This window comes from Anolis sagrei, chromosome 5 (genome assembly GCF_037176765.1).
Source record: "Anolis sagrei isolate rAnoSag1 chromosome 5, rAnoSag1.mat, whole genome shotgun sequence".
NCBI classification, from domain to species: Eukaryota; Metazoa; Chordata; class Lepidosauria; order Squamata; family Dactyloidae; genus Anolis; species Anolis sagrei.
In genome coordinates, this window is record NC_090025.1 from 72052922 (window position 1) to 72070801 (window position 17880).

At 41.0% G+C, this 17880-nt stretch overlaps 1 protein-coding gene across 1 annotated transcript in view; it reads left to right on the forward strand.

The window, feature by feature from the left end:
• Positions 1-17880, forward strand: part of SGCZ (sarcoglycan zeta) — a 699685-nt gene that overhangs the window by 413019 nt on the left and 268786 nt on the right. The window lies entirely within an intron of this gene.

Here is a 17880-nt window from a genome sequence, read left to right on the forward strand (position 1 = left end):
CTTTGGGTGCACACCAGATGTATTTCTTATTTTAGCTGTTTTCCACTAAACCTATTTTTAACCAGCAAAAACCCAATTTTCCCTCTAGTAACAGTATAGCATAGGCGAAAAAACCCTCCTAGAACATAGAAGGGAAAAAATCCTATCTGGCTCCCTAAGGCAACCAATCATTATACTGTTAATGGGCAGGTGAGGTAGATCGACGTCCAGAAAAGACTGAGCTGGAGGGAGGCTATTTCCCTCCTGGCTCCGCCCCCCAAAGTAGTTCTAGCAGGAACTACTTTGGGTTGGTTTTCATCCTTGGGGGGAGGAAGTAAAGCTCTCTCCACCTCCCAAGCTGCACCGGTGGGGGAGAAAGATAATTATTATGATAGTGTTAATAGTATTCATTATTATGACCTCACTTTTTATCTGTGAAATGTTAGAAAGAATTTAGTTGTTGTACACAGTGTGTTTTTCCAACTACAGTACCTAGCCAGTCATTCTAATTGTTTGAAGAGTTCAATATTTATACTTTGTGCCACTTAGTGACACTATCAAAACACAGTACCAAGTGCAGGAGCCATGGTGGAAAGCCATCTTCCTTTAAGGGATTATTGAATCAAATTTCAAATTTAGTCTGCAGGAGCGGGAGAAAATCTTCACTGCCTGCTGACTGGTAGATTGTGGTCTCTGCTTCACTAGCTTAAGTTATGTACATGTGGCTGCAATCATTATACAAATGGGGGCTTAATGATTTCTAAAGATAACATTTGAAGTTTAATGCACTTTATACCTAAATCCAGTCTTTCATGACTGCTCTGCTCTGGCATTTCACGAAATCACTTAGCTAATGTGGATTTTAACTGTCCCTTCAGTTCTAAATCCAATTAGATCGTAAGCAGTTGACAAGTGAAAATTAATCTTTAATCCTCCTTTGTTACTCTGTGAGAATGAACCAGCATCTTTCTCCCTTAGTTCAAATAGTATACTGTAGAAAGCAGAGGAGGAAAATAAATTAGGAGTGATTTTTTAAAAGCCATGGCGGAAATAGTTCAGGGGGCCTTACTGATCTGCTGCAATTATATTTCACTTTTATTTGTTTCTCTTTGCTATCCCTTAAGTGCAGATTCATACTTGTTAACTTTAAGTTATCAGGAAGGAAAATACATTGTTGTTGTCATGCAGTTTTCTTCCTATGAAGGCTGATGGGATTCCTCAGTTTTTATGAGAAATTCCTGAATGTATGCTGTATTGTTGGTATGAGAACAGTTGTGAGATATATTAGAAATATATAGGTTCTACTCCAAGCAAGTATGCCCTGTTGAAATAGAGAGCAAAAAAAATGTAATAAAAAGGGAAGAGCAGAAAGAGAAGTTAATAATCATGGTGATTCAATAAAGTTGTCATTGTTTACAGCACTTATGGACAGTGAAATGGTGTACTAGAAGGTTAAAACTCTTTTCAGTGATTTTGAAATATTGCTTGAATGACAGCAAACAGGCCTGTAGCCGGGGGGGGGGGGTGTTAGGGGTTCAACCCCCCCCATTTTTCAGGTTAAAAAAACCTGGTTTACTCATGAATTTTAATTGGTTAACCAAATCCCCATGCTAAGTCTATGAGATCCAAAAAATTAAGAGTCCCTCCAGAACTGCAAGCACTATCTCAAGCAAATATTGACAATTATTTATTCACACTGTCTTTACTTGCAGCAATAGCCCATGTAGCAAAGCAACCAAGTTTGGGGGGGGGGGGGGAGTGTTGAATGCTCTCATTAAGGAGGCCAGACTTGGTGGAGGTGGTTGACAGGGGTGGAGCTGTCAACCAGCTGACTTAGACAGCTTAGACAACTTAGACAACCTGACTTAGACAGGAAAGAGAAGAAGATACTTTAGTTTGTTCTTTCATGCATTGCAGCTGCAGTCTTCATGATTTTGATGACTTGCCTCCATTTCTTTAAATTTTAATATAATCACCTTTACTAAAATAGCCAAAGCCTACCTTTCCCTTATGTAGTCATACATACTCTAGGTCAGGGGTCCTCAAACGTTTTAAACAGAGGGCCAGGTCACACTCCCTCAAACTGTTGGAGGCCTGGATTATAATTTGAAGGAAAAAATATGAATGAATTCCTATGCTCACTGAACATATCTTATTTGTAGTGGAAAAAACACTTTAAAACAATACAATAATTAAAATGAAGAACAATGTTAACAAATATAAACTTATTAGTATTTCAATGGGAAGTGTGGACCTGCTTTTGACTGATGAGATAGGATTGTTGTTGTTGTTGTGTAAGGGCAGGGTAAATGACCTTGGAGGGCCGAATCCAGCCCTCAGGCCTTAGTTCAAGGACCCCTGTTCTAGGTTTTGGTTCCCTACATTTTCTATCATGTTGTTTTTCAGATTTTGTAAATTATCTTGAAGATTTCTATTTAATTTGGTAATGTTCTATTATCTGGCTGGAGGCCACTAGGGGGCACTAAGGTAGTCCATTTTATGGGGGGTTGATGGTGGGTCGAAGGAGACAAACCTTTCCCCCTGTTTTCCTGTTATTCCCCCCAGCCATGCCCCCTTCGTGGAAACAACCCTAGTTTATCATATGGGAAGGGAGGAGGGGAATAGCCAGCAAAAATGGGGGAAATTGTTTTCCCCCTTCAACTCCCCCCTTTTAAAATGGACTATTCTTCTCCCTCTAGCGCCCCCAGTAGTCTCCACCTGGATAATGGAAGAATACCTTCAATTTTACTAGGACAACACTGGCCCATTTTAAAAATGGGATTAGACACAAAATAATCACTCATTTGAATTGGTGGTATACTTGAAATAAAAAGAACAGAATGAATAGGGTGTAACACAGGACACACGGATTTATTCTAAGCCTTCCTATTTGTATAGTTAGCATTAATTCAGTGGTTTCCTCCTCTGTATGTAAATTCATGGTGGCACGATATTGTATTCCCTAATAATAGAATTACCTTATTTCCCCCTTTTAAAATGCTAATAGACTTACATCATTACATTGTTTCATTAGCAGTTTATTCAGCTATTTCCATTTGCAGCCTATGTCTTTCAAATCCTCAAAGGCAAAGTGCCGAGTACAATGTGTTCCCACAGCTCTCCAAGCATCTGCAAGACTCATAAATGCCAGTATCTAAAGGAAATGAGAAAGTGTCAGATCTTGCTCTATTTGGTGTTATCCTGTACCAGGAAGGAAAGTAAACTTATTTTCAACGAACAAGTGCTAGAAAAAAAACAATGGTTACCATTAAATTTCAGCAATTGTATCTAAGTGGGTTGTTGTAGGTTTTTTTGGGCTATATGACCATGGTCTAGAGGCATTCTCTCCTGATGTTTCACCTGCATCTATGGCAAGCATCCTCAGAGGTAGTGAGGTCTGATGGAACGAGAACAAGCCACGAGAGTCAAGATAAAGACGCACCCAGAGGAAAAGTGTTCTTTCCATACATCAAGGGAACCACTGACTGCATAGGGAAGCTGAAGAGGAAACACAGCATACAAACTATCTACAGAACCACCAAGAAAATCCAACAAATGCTACATTCAGCAAAGGACAAGAGGGATCCTCTCAATTCTGCAGGAGTCTACCGTATTCCATGCAGCTGTGGACAAGTCTACATAGGGACCACCAAACGCAGCGCCCAAACACAAATCAAGGAACATGAAAGGCACTGCAGACTACTTCAACCAGAGAAGTCAGCCATAGCAGAGCACCTGATGAACCAACCTGGACACAGCATTTTATTTGAGAACACAGAAATACTGGACCACTCTCACAACCACCATGTCAGACTACACAGAGAAGCCATTGAAATACACAAGCATGTGGACAATTTCAACAGAAAGGAGAAAACCATGAAAATGCACGAAATCTGGCTACCAGTATTAAAAAACTCTAAAATTACAACAGCACAACAACAGAGAGGAAACAAACAAGGACATCTAATCACCTCTCAACAAAAGTTTGCTCTAGGCAATGTCAGGCCATTATATGCTAATCAAAGTGGTCAGTTGAAACATTCACACCTAGCAACAGCAGACAAGAGTTCTTTGTCTCACCCTGGTCATTCCACAGATATATAAACCCTTTTTCCTAGTTCCATCAGACCTCACTACCTCTGAGGATGCTTGCCATAGATGCAGGTGAAACGTCAGGAGAGAATGCCTCTAGACCATGGCCATATAGCCCGAAAAAAACCTACAACACCCCAGTGATTCCGGCCATGGAAGCCTTAGACAATAAATTGTATCTAAGCTTGTTTAAGTTTATTATTACAACAGGTTTTTATTGTGAGAATTAAAAACATTGGGTGTAGACAGATCTCTTTTAATCTATGTATGGGAGGGAGGGATAGCCAATAGGGATAGCCAATAGCCAATAGTCCAGAGGACAGGAGCAGAATTCAAAACGATCTTGACAGATTAGAGAGATGGGCCAAAACTAACAAAATGAAGTTCAACAGTGACAAATGCAAGATACTCCACTTTGGCAGAAAAAATGAAATGCAAAGATACAGAATGGGTGACGCCTGGCTCGAGAGCAGTACGTGTGAAAAAGATCTTGGAGTCCTCATGGACAACAAGTTAAACATGAGCCAACAATGTGATGTGGCGGCAAAAAAAGCCAATGGGATTTTGGCCTGCATCAATAGGAGCATAGTGTCTAGATCTAAGGAAGTAATGCTACCCCTCTATTCTGCTTTGGTTAGACCACACCTGGAATATTGTGTCCAATTCTGGGCACCACAATTCAAGAGAGATATTGACAAGCTGGAATGTGTCCAGAGGAGGGCGACTAAAATGATCAAGGGTCTGGAGAACAAGCCCTATGAGGAGCGGCTTAGGGAACTGGGCATGTTTAGCCTGAAGAAGAGAAGGCTGAGAGGAGATATGATAGCCATGTATAAATATGTGAGAGGAAGCCACAGGGAGGAGGGAGCAAGCTTGTTTTCTGCTTCCTTGGAGACTAGGACGCGGAACAATGGCTTCAAACTACAAGAGAGGAGATTCCATCTGAACATTAGGAAGAACTTCCTGACTGTGAGAGCCGTTCAGCAGTGGAACTCTCTGCCCCGGAGTGTGGTGGAGGCTCCTTCTTTGGAAGCTTTTAAGCAGAGGCTGGATGGCCATTTGTCAGGGGTGGTTTGAATGCAATATTCCTGCTTCTTGGCAGGGGGTTGGACTGGATGGCCCATGAGGTCTCTTCCAATTCTATGATTCTATGATTCTATGTGTGTATCTATGTATCGTTTTATTTCTTCTACACTTTGTTCCAAAATTGAGACTCAAGGCAGCAAAAAAGAAATGCAACTAAGAACACATGTAATTAAAAGCATATAAAAATCCAACTGATTGACCATTTCCCCTCAGTATAGGTATGACAACATTTCTGTCATTGCCTATTAATATTGGTCCAAGCAAAAAGAGATATCAGCAGCTGTTTTGATTTGTAGATATTCATACTGAGCAAGCATGCCTCTATGGTGAAAGTGGGGCTCGTATCCATCTCTTTGGATGGAAGTCTGCCAGTTAAGCATGTTTATTGGGTAGATGCCTCAGAGTGTATTTGGCATAAAGGCATGCCTTTCATCATTGTACACACAGAATTTGAGATACATTTCTGTGCATATGATAAGATGCGTCAATTTTTGTTAAAAATGATGGAAGAGGAACAAGTTAAAGATTTTGTGATAAAGTGGGTGCAAAATATGATCTGAGCCAGGAGATCCTGAATGACAGGGACTCACTGCTACTTTCCCTTTAGTTTCTATGCATAGCCATTTTCTTTCTTGCTTTAAGCAATGTGTTGCTCGTGGATCCTTGGAGCAGCCTTTTCAGAGGATGGTACAGAGTGGTATGCAATTTGTCTCACATTTTCCCCCCCGTGGGAAGATTTGTGGAAGCTGTGGACAGCTAGAAGGGAAAAAGAATGAGAGAAGTACTGTTGGCTTTTCCGTTTGTGCACTGCCTTGGAAACACTGCTTGCTCTTGCTGCCGATTTCATCTCTTCTATGCAAAACCACCCCTAGGCTGCTGCTGACAAAGTCAGCCTCTGTTTATTTTGTTACCCAATGCCTAGTGTTTGTATTGTATTAGCAGGTGTCTCTATTTGATTAAGAATATTTATTTTTGTAAAACGACAGATATTGCAACTATTACATCATTATCCTTGCATTCCCCGGCTTTCATTTGCTTTGATTTAATATTCAGCGTGAGCAGGGATAGCTATTCAGCATTGTAAATTACTGTAGGGATGGAAACTGTGCTTGTATTTGCTGGAAAATAGCTGCTTGGAGCCAGCTGAGGCTGATTTGGTGTCAAAAGTACATTGGTTTTGGACAGAGAAGTGTGTCATGATATAAAGTGTTTGCCATGACATGTCAGAGAGAGACTTGACCGCAAGTCACTGGATAATAGATCTTGCATTGTAACTAATTACAAATAATTAGTTACTTGTGATTCAATGCTTTATCCAGTAACAAAACTACACTAGAGAATACAGTTGCAATTGTAGCTTGATAGGCAATTATATTCCTTTTGCTCTGTAACTATATTTTATTACTGTTGTGGTTATTACAAGTGCAAGCAGAATATTATATGCTTCAAACACTGGTGTCAGTCATGTAGCCGGGGGGGAGGGGCTTGGGGGGCTTCAGCTCCCCCCCCCCCAAATTCTGATGGTGGTCCATGGCCTTACTGGTATATTATTTAAACTGTTATGTTATTCATATCATGATCAGATCACCATGCTAAATATATCCCATATGCATGGGGGTATTGGGGTAACGATACAAACGGTTTGCTAGGGTAGACCCTCTTTCACTCAGACTCAGCCCTTCCCCCCCCCCCGAATCAAACTCAGCCCCCCTCCCCCGAAACAAAATCCTGGCTACGGGCCTGACTGGTGTTGTGCTTTCTTTGGTATCCTGGGATTTGTAGTTGTTGAGGCACCAGCATTCCTTTGCAGAAAAGGCTAAAGGCTTTGTAAAACTACTTCTCTCAGGATTCCATAGCATTAAGCCATGGCAGTTAAAGTGGTGTCAAACTGCATCATCTCTACAGTGTAGAATCACTCTTAGTGAAGGCGTCCACTTCCATGTCTTCCTTAAGTTTGTCCTGATTTATAAGACACCCTTCTCTGGCATAGGTTCTTCATGTTTCCACTGGAAACCTAAATAGTTGTTGTAAATCCAATACCCCCCCCCCCCTTCATCTTTTAAAAGGAGCTGGTAGTAGATTTCTCTCAGTGATTAACAAGCACCTCCAGCAACTGGCAGATGGCTTGTGGAAGGTTATGTCTACAAACTGTCATTAAAAAGTCCAAACTGTGAATGTTGAGCTATGCCTCTGTTGCAGTTCCTTGAAAATGTGTGGGTTTTGATGACTTTTCTGCCAGGTAGTGAGTCTGTCTGGGTGAATAACTGCCAACTGTCACAGTTTGGCAGGGATAGACTTGATCAGGACCTTATTACATTGAGGCCCTGAAGCCAGGAAATAGCAGGGGACCATGTGGGAAACGGTTGCTCCATTGCCCCCTTCTCCATCCCATGGGAGGGAGTGTCACTGCCCAGCTTCTCCTTGTGCTTTTCCCATTCTACCTTATGAGAACACAGAAAGCCTCCCATAATCTTAGGGCTCCATCATAGAATGCATTCAACATGGAGCCAGGACGTAGCCCCACCAGAAGTAGCCCTCCATGATGTGATGGGCTCCATCCTGGTTCTGTAGAGAAAGCATCCTATGACAGAACCCAGACTTTGTGTGATGAGGTCATTCTCTGTCATCCCATTTTTTGCTTTTAGAATGTTCCAGATTCTCTCTCGACCTCCAATCATCATGATCATGATCATGATCATTATCACCATCTTCATTATATAATACAAAAGGGAAAGGCAGTGTTGGAATAGATTACGTCCAGCAGGTATTACCTTTTCTTCTTCATCTCTGAGACCAGGTCAGTTGGCATGGAGGGGTTTCTTTCATATACTAAATTTCCTTTTTGTCTTCAGCTGACTTCAGTTGCTGCAAATTGAGTTCAACATGTAAAAACAATTTGCACACAGCAGGAAGTGTTAGAACGTTGCCCTTTTCAGTAAACCCAGGCTGCTGCCAGGCAGCGCAAAAATCTGGGTTTTAAATGGGGGTATAAAATATCCCGGGACATGCCTGTAGGTCCCCACCCAGACTTGTTAGTCCTGGGATTGGGTCACCCAGTCCTCGTATGCTTCCTTTTTATTTGAACTTACTGTATTTATAAAAATATGTTTTTATAATGGCAATTGCTTTGAGGCTTGGGACCATTCTGTAGCTAATTGTTTTTGAAGCATTTTTGTAAGTAGCAGTGGTTATACAGAGGGCTTATGATGACTTCATTGTGTTTGTGTTTCTCCTCTTCGCACATCATGCCATTACTACAATAAAATGTGGACCTGGTAGTTTGTTGCTCGGATTCTGGAATTTCTTGGTTGCTACAGATTTTCATTTTGGTCTAGTCTGTTGTGAAATGGAATACCATTTCCTTCCAAAAGTTCTAATTGGGCTCACAGTGTTAATGACGGTTTAGCTCAGATACAGGTTACTGGACTGCAACTCCACTCAGATGTTATTTGACTATAATCCTCCATCTAATTCCAACATAAACTCCCCATAGAGGTACGATCAGCCCCTTCGCTGATGGTGTTTCGGAAAAGATTGAAGACATGGATGTTTAAACAAGCATTCGGTTAATCCGTTGCAACGAATTGTGATGACTAAAGGATTGGTTATACACGGACGATGAATTTTGGATTACGATTCCAGTTATGAGGTGCATAGGATTGTTATTGGTGGCCCAATAATTTGTACTGTATATGTGTTTTATGCTTTTAACTGAATATTGTTTTTTAAATGTTGTAAACCGCAATGAGTCGCCAATTTAGGCTGAGATATTAGCGGTATACAAGTGCAGTAATAATAATAATAATAATAATAATAATAATAATAATAATAATAATAAACTATGAAAACGAAGTTAGATGAGAAATGCATTCCAACAAAATCTGAAGGATTTTTTTTTTCAGGTCCTTGCACAAGGCAGTGTTGTATAAACTTGGCAATCTAGTCAATGGCAATGGCAAACCTCTGGTTAAATCTTGCCAAGAAAACCCTATGATAGAGTCATTATAAATTGCAATCATCTTAAGGTAAAGGTAAAGGTTTTCCCCTGACCTTAAGTCCAGTCGTGTCCGACTCTGGGAGTTGGTGCTCATCTCCATTTCTAAGCCAGCATTGTCTGTAGACACCTCCATGGTGATGTGGCCGGCATGATTGCATGGCATGCCATTGCCTTCCTACCGGAGCGGTACCTATTGAACTGCTAGATTGGCAGAAGCTGTGGGTGACAGTGGAACCTCATGCTGCTCCCTGGATTCGAACCTGTGACCTTTCAGTCAATAAGTTTAGCAGCTCAGTGCTTTAACATACTGCACCACGGGGGGCTCCTTAAAAATCTTAAAAAATCATCTTAAAAATCCATAATAAAACAAAAAATATATCAATGGGGGGGGGGGAGCAGGTAGCAGTTTTACACAATGATGATGGTAGGCTGTATGATAACTTATAACATTTGGCATGGATTTGTTGTGTGATATTTTCATGATATGACGATGATTGCCTTTTTTGGTCCAAACATGAGTGTTTATAAACATATTCCACACTGTGAAAACTAATGAGAGAGTTTCAAAAATATGAACTGTTCCCACAAGTGGACATTTACCTTCCTGCTGTGTTTTTACTATGACATAGCTTGAGGCACATGGATCCTTTTAGTAGATTCATGAAAAGCAAAATGTTTTGGCAACCTTTGAATGTCAGATTTCTAAATACAAGAGAAGTGAACTTGCTCGGATGTTTAGATATTTTTACTGAAATTTACAAAGGATGTTTTGTTCTGACTACCTCCTGAAAGAGATTTAAAAATGAGAGGGGGGGCAGGATTTCCCCTCATTTTTAGGAAAGTCGATATAAGTTTCCACCAATGCACACCAAGGGAATTTCTACATCAGAACTGAAAATCTATGTCTTGGTTGTCATGGCAGAAACTGATAAAATTCTGTCCCATTACTTTGAATCTCCTTGCATTTATTAATGCTTTGAGTAGCAAGAACAATTAACCTCTAGCTTCAGTTCTTTTCATCTTGTTTTTTCTGTAGTCATTGTGCTGACACATGTTATTACGCCCAGACCTCTGTTGTTTGCTGGAAAGAGGCGCTCTTGAAACATTATCCTTTTCCCAAGGGCAACTGTCACCTTGTCATTCTGAGGTCTGCTCTAGTAACTCGTGTGCATTCAAAATTCTAGCAGTTGATGCCTTGCCATTTAGCAAAGCTCCACTTTGCATTCCAGTCTGTATGGTTATCTAGGAAGGGAGCAAATAGGTGGCACGTTGATTGTATATGTCATTTTTTCTGTTAATTAGAGAGTTGAGCAATTATCGTTGTGGGGTTTTAATTTATGTACAGATGGCTGTGATCTGTTTGAATTAATTTCACAAATCTAGGTTTCCTGTCTTCCCTAGAAAATCATGAATAGTAATAGACAGATCGCATATGGAAAGATTGGTATGATCAACTTATTCCATTTATGCCAAGTGTGGCAAGTTCCTAGCATGTGGATGGAGGCACATTTGACCTTTTCCTACTCTAAAGGCAACTCCAAGACCATAGGTAGGTAGGTAGTCCCCTGACATTAAGTCCAGTCATGTCTGACTCTGGGGTGTGGTGCTCATCTCCATTTCTAAGCCGAAGAGCCAGCGTTGTCCGTAGACACCTCCAAGGTCATGTGGCCGGCATGACTGCATGGAGCGCCGTTACCTTCCCACCGGAGCGGTACCTATTGATCTACTCACATTTGCATGTTTTCGAACTGCTAGGTTGGCAGAAGCTAGGGCTGACAGCGGAAGCTCACGCCGGTCCCCGGAATCGAACCTGCGACCTTTCGATCAACAAGCTCAGCAGCTTAGTGCTTTAACCCACTGCGCCACCGGGGGCTCCTTCCAAGACCATACCTGTTATTTAATATAGTAGCAATTCCTCAGAATCTCACCAACTCAGTTGTCAGCAAGTTTCACACTAATTTGTTGACAGAAAGGGTGAAATGGGCTGATTTTGCCCCATTGATAAATGTTCATAGTATATGGCACTGCCAATTTTAGCAGCACCAGCATTTGGTGAATAGAACCACAAAAACAAGAGGGAGAGCAGTCCATTGATGGTGCACTGACTGCTGGCCTAATGTAAGGAATGAGATATATGTTTCTTCTTCCGATACTGTTCAATTATCTGGGTGGAGGCCAAAAGGAGGCCTAGACAGTGAAGGATAATCCATGTTAGGTGGGGTGGAAGGAGTAAAACAATTTCCCCCTGTTTTCCTTCTATCCCCCCCCCCCCACACACACACACACCCATGTCATCATCAAAACAACCGTGGTTTATGACGTGGGAAGGGGGGCAGCGGGCAGGTAATAACCAGTGAAAAGGGGGGGGGGTCTCCTTCTACAACTCCACCCCCATAAAATGGACTATCTTTCTCTGTCTAGCCTCCCTTTTGGAGTCTGCCCAACTTGGGTGGCATGGTTTTAGTAGTGGATGTAATGTTTTTAAAGGGTTTTAATGTGTTTTAATTTTAATTTTAATGTGTTTTTAGTAGGCCTGGGTAACAACGGAAAAATTTGTTTCTAAAATCGATTTGTATTTGGGGTTTTTTTTTTGTTTCGATATTTAAAATAATTACAAAATTTTCCTTTTAAAAAGTTCGATATTTACGAAATTTCGTAAATGGTAAAAAATTAACGAATCGATTTCCAAAACAATAACGAATCGATTCGTTAATGGCGGATGCGACCGCGAAATACGCTAAAAAACCTCCAAAACCTTCTGAAGCTTCCCTCTCCCTCTGTTGTTGACTGTTGGTGTGATATTATAATTTTTTTTCACTAATTAAACCATAAAACTGGCCCAGACATGCGGAAATAATAACGAAACGACCTCAAAACAATAACGAAACGAATACAATATCGAAATACGAAGCATTTACAAAACGTTTTTGAAAATTCGTTTTTTTTAATAATTGCTCCAGAATAGTTCGTTATCGTTTTGTAATTGAAAAAATTAACGAATTATTAACGAATTACGAATTAACGAAACGAAACCGCCCAGCCCTAGTTTTTAGTTGTAAGTTGTTTTGATGGAATTGAATAATTGTCTATGTGTAGTGCCTCCTTGAGTCCCCTTCAGGGTGGATATAAAGATGGTAAATAAATAAATAAATAAATAAACAGTACCCTTCTTCCTTCATCTGGTAAAAATGGTGTTGAATCTCTGCAAGTATCACAGGGTTTTTCTTTTAAAACCTGGTCACTTTTTTTATTCCAGCAAACATACCTGCAGGCTGTGCTTTGTATAAATATTTTTAAAATCCAAATAACTTCTGAGTACTGCTTTGTAGCTCTGAAATTAGTTTCCCCACAGTTGCTATTTGCTGCCAAATGTACACTTTGATGGAATGGCATATTCTATATGAAATGGCAGCCAGAAGTGGAGAGCAATTTTGACTGGAAACCAGAGTGTGGGCCTTGATCCAGATCCTTGACCCAGATCCAGTTCACCCTGTAACATGATCCCACCTCCTGAAAAAAAATGTGCAGCTCAACTACATTTTAAAAAATTACATAATGTAAACTTGGTCTCTCAAATCACATCTGGAAAGGAACAGGCACTCTCTGCTGTGCCCTGTGTACAGAAATAGTGATACAAAGATGTGCAGATCTTCCTAGAAACATTCACTGTCCTTATCCAAACTCACTTATCTACCATTGCAAACTGAATGTGTCAGAGCAAGCTTTCCTGACACTTGACAACCCACAGCAGCACCATTAGGAACTCAGTTCATAAACAGTCAAGGCAGGATGTCTAACTTTATTTTCTGTTGGAAACCAAAACAGGAGAATAGGAAGTAAGGAAAACTTTTAGGATTTTGGTTTTTTTTTTAAAGTATATCTTTCAATTTAAAATGAAGGAGAGAGTTCTGAGCACTATGTCACTTTGCAAGTTTTGTAAAGATAGGTGAAATCCTATGCAATGATCTGTAAATAAAAACCATCAGATAAGGATATCTTTCAAGCGGAATGGCTGGTGAGTAAGAAAGGTGAAGAAGAGCAAGGAACCAGTGTACAAGTGGCTGCACAAGACCATATCCTCCTAGAGAACACTGAAAAAAAACTTTCTGCTGAAGAGAGGGAGACAAATTTCAATCTGTTCATTTAAGTGGTTTGCATTTTAATGTACTGAATTAAAAAACTTTCAAACTTTCAAACCAAAGCAGCCTTTCTGGGAAAATTACACACCTCTGCATTTTGCAGCACAGTCTGCAATCAAGAAATGTGTCCCCCAAATCATCTTTTTGACATAGCATTCAAAATAACATCATGTAAGAAAAATCTATATTGCTTCATCTCTAAGATATAATGAGACCAGACAACAAACTTAACTACCTCAATAACCACTTTATTAATTTATAATTAATAACTTTAAACTTTGACAATCTGTAGGTAAGGTTGGTTTCAGCTGCAGCAGGGGATCCTAACCTCACCTCCTCATCTCAGCCATCCCTAGATGATGCAGCCAAACGCCAGATGCCATTTATTTATTTCCGTCACTTTTACCCCACTCTTCTCATTCCCAAGGGGGGACTCAGGGCGGCTTACAGAGAAAGGCACAATTTGATGCCTTGTCACATATACATACATATATAAAACAATTAAGCAATTACAAATTAAAAATTAAACCATCAATACACAACAACACCATAAACACAGTAGTAGGCTAATCCTGAGCTCAGCGTTCGGAGTTCCGTAAATCCATTCCGTCTTGTCCAGTTCCAGCTCGTCATCAAGTCTTTCTTTAACTGCCAGAATGTCCAAATGCCTGGTCCCACATCCAGGTCTTCAAACTCTTCCTAAATGAAAGAAGGGACGTTGCCGATCTAATCTCCCCGGGGAGTGAGTTCCACAGGCGGGGGGCCACCACCGAGAAGGCCCTGCTCCTCGTCCTCGCCAATCTCACTTGTGATAGAGGCAGGGTTGAGAGCAGGGCCTCCCCAGAGGATCTTAGCTTCCGAGGTGGGACGTAGAGGGAGATCCGTTCGGATAGATACACTGGGCCGGAACCGTTTAGGGTTTTGTAGGTCAAAACCAGCACTTTGAATTGTGCTCGGAATTGGATCGGCAGCCAGTGGAGCTGACACAACAGGGGGGTGGTGTGCTCCCTGTATGACGCTCTGGTGAGCAATCTGGCTGCCTCTCGCTGGACCAGTTGGAGTTTCCGAGCAGTCTTCAAAGGCAACCGCACGTAGAGTACGTTGCAGTAATCCAATCGGGATGTAACAAGAGCGTGGACCACCGTGGCCAAGTCCGACTTCCCAAGGTACGGGCGCAGCTGGCGCACAAGTTTTAGTTGTGCAAAAGCTCTCCCGGCCACTGCCGAGACCTGGGGTTCCAGGCTCAGCGATGAGTCCAGGATCACTCCCCAAGCTGCGATTCCCTTATTCCCCTATTCCCATTCCCCTATTTTGGCTTGATGTCAACAGAGCCCTCAACAAGGGAGTCTTCACTCCCTAACATCATATGACATAAAAGAAAAGCATGCCACAGACCAGCTCCTTTTCAGTGTTAGGCCCTGTAACCACCTGGTACTGTGTCACTCCACTGGTTTTCACATGGTCTACTCCATGAGATTTTTTTTTCACTTCCTCTGTCTCACTGATGCTGCACTCCAAGCTAGCCATGGAGCTCCATCTCAGCACCTGGCTGACCCAGTTACCTCTGCTAATATTAGAATGGGGTGCCAACACAGCCAGCAAGAAGGAAGGGGTTGATTTCTGAATAACTGTATCAGGTTCAGTTTAACCACCACCACCATCACTCTTTCCATACATTTGTCAGCACAGAGAAGGCAGATAGATAAGGCTTCTGTTGGCACTGCCACTGAACCTACCTGGCCACAGAGCTGTATTCAGGTTTGGCTACTGTGGTTGCATCTGTTGATTTCAGAATACAGCACCTTCACAAAAAGCAAGAGGGAGGAGATCAATTGCTCATTTTGAAACCAGCAGATGCAGTCACAACAGCCAGGTGCTTCTACAAAGATCTGTGAACAGGTAGGACTGGCATCAGTGGCAACATGGGCATGATCCATTCCTTTTACTGCACTGTGAAAGGGTGATGGTGACAATGTCTGTTAGGACAGTAGATTAGGCTGAGTGGGACCAATCCAGCTGTCCAGACTGCTCTCAAATACTCTGGAGTTTCCAGCAATCTCCATAAATGATTCTGGCCCAACTTACCTGTCTGAACTTGTCTTCCCTTATGAACCTGCTAGGACTTTAAGATCATCTGGGGAGGCCCTGCTCTCGATCCCACCTGCATTACAAACACGTTTGATGGTGACGAGAGACAGGGCTTTCTCAGTGGTGGCCCCTTGGCTATAGAACGTCCTTCCTGGGGACATTTGATCGGCCCCCTCCCTCCTAACATTTCGGAAAAGAGTCAAGACTTGGTTGTTTGAGCAAGCATTTGAAAATGCAAGGTAAAAGACATGGGTATTGGAATGACTGAACGATGAGATGGGACAATGTTTTTTATTAAGAGACGCAAATGATCTAAGTTTTAATATTCTTGTTATGGCATTATATTAAGTGTTAATGTTTTTAAATGTTTTGTGGCGTTTTGGGGCATCAAATCGTTGCCATTGTAAACCGCCCTGAGTTGCCTGAGGGCTTAGAAGGGCAGTATACAAATACAGTAAGTAAGTAAGTAAGTAAATAAATAAATAAATAGTGTCCCTCAACTTTGTCTAAAGTGGGGCAAAGTTGGTGTATGTTTTAGAAAAAATAGGATACTCCCTGAATACTACTATGCATTGTGAACGCTACTAGAGTCCATTTTCAGTAAATATGTGGTTAATTTTGATTAGTCTATAGACAAACTCTAAAACAGTACATAATTTTGGTGAAAAATAAACCACAGTGCACACAGATTTTTAAACTTTGAGGCAAATCAGATTTAAGATTGGAAAATTGGAAACACAGAGCACTCAAACACTTTTGCCCATCCCTTGGACATTTCCATCTGCCACAATCATATATAGTTTTGAGCTGCAAATGTAAAAATCCTAACCTAGCTCTAAAATCACTGTGGTCACTCTCGTTTCAGTCAGTGTGGGCAGAAGATTGACAGCAACCAAGCAATAATTTTGTCTGTATTTCTGTCAAAGAGAATTGATATCTGTCCATGTACAATGGAATGAATGCTATAAAGTTATCACACTAAGTGTGAGTAGCACTTTTCCTCTCCCTGATGAAATCTAAGTGGATATTTCAGTTCAGGAATGTCAAGAGGGAGAGGGAATTTTGACAGTTATTTCATTTCTTATCACATAAACTATCATTCCAATCTGAATGATGAACACTTGGACTCTTTCTTGAGATTATCTGACAGCAATTATATATTAAATGACTCAAAACTTGCAGACAAACATGATGCAATACATGAAATGTGCTATCTTCAAATTGAAAAGATTGCATTCCTCCCTTTGCTTCTTTCCTGCCAATATAATAATGAGTGCTTATCACTCTAATTGTGTTAGTTAATGCAGGAAGATGGATATTAAATATAGGAGATAATCAAGATTAGAAAGATAAGGGCAGAAAAAATATTTTAAAACTGTCAAAATGGATTTATTGAATGTAATGAAAACCGGATGTGCAAAATTCTAGATGGGGAAGAAGTCACACAATTTGGTACTTATTTGATGGAGGAAAGACACACATTATAAAGCAGCTTTCTAACAAAGAATACAGCATTTTATGTGCAGAAAATAAAACTTAAAATCTGTAATTTCAGAATCAGGCAATATACGTATCTTTGGGTCATACTGGAACGCTGCCTCAATGTTATGGAAATGAAGATGCTACGATTTACAGCTGGCATCACATGCCTTGACTACACCCACAACAATGACAACCGGCAATGCTTTGGTATTGTTCCAATTGTGAACAAACTATAATAATCACACCTCAGATGGTATGGTCATACTCTCCAAGGTGAAGATGAGTTCATTCGCAAGATTAGTCTTGATTTAGAAGTGCCTGGCAAGAGACCAGAGGGATGATCAAAGCATTGCTGACTGGACACGTTGCACAATGCTCTGAAGACTGCTGGCCTACACCCTGACCAGGCACATGACCGGAAGAAATGGCGCCAACAAACCAGCAAAGCAGGCCCCACCATCAAGCGGAAAAAACCTGAAGAAAAAGAAGGGTCATACCTGTCCATATCATGAATGACTTTTCAATGACTTTGAAGCATATGTTCTTTTTATTGCAATTTCCAGTGTGATAAGGTATATCAGATTACAGATGTTGTATAGTGGCATTGACCAACAGAATAAAATCCTATATTCAAACGGAACAAGTATTTTCCCACTTCTCCTATAGAATAGCTGTTGTTTGCCATGAGATAAGATGAGGTGGGAATTGTGTATCCCTTGGATCACATGCAGTCTGGGGGAGGGTCTCATGCTATGTTTGGCCTCCAAACTCACATTGACTCACCAATCCTCTGGCAATTTGTAAATAGATGAAAAATACAGTCTTAGATTTTAAAAAATGTTGTTCAAGGGTTCACTTCCAGGGGGTGGGGAGTATCTTAGGCCAGGAAAAAATAGCACAGGAAAAGTGACTAGAATTGATCTCAACTCTACTTCTAGATAATGGTAGTATTGAAGTCCATGTTGAATCAGAAAGACCAGCCATTGTAATCTGTGAAGTGGTGAGCCACCTCTGACA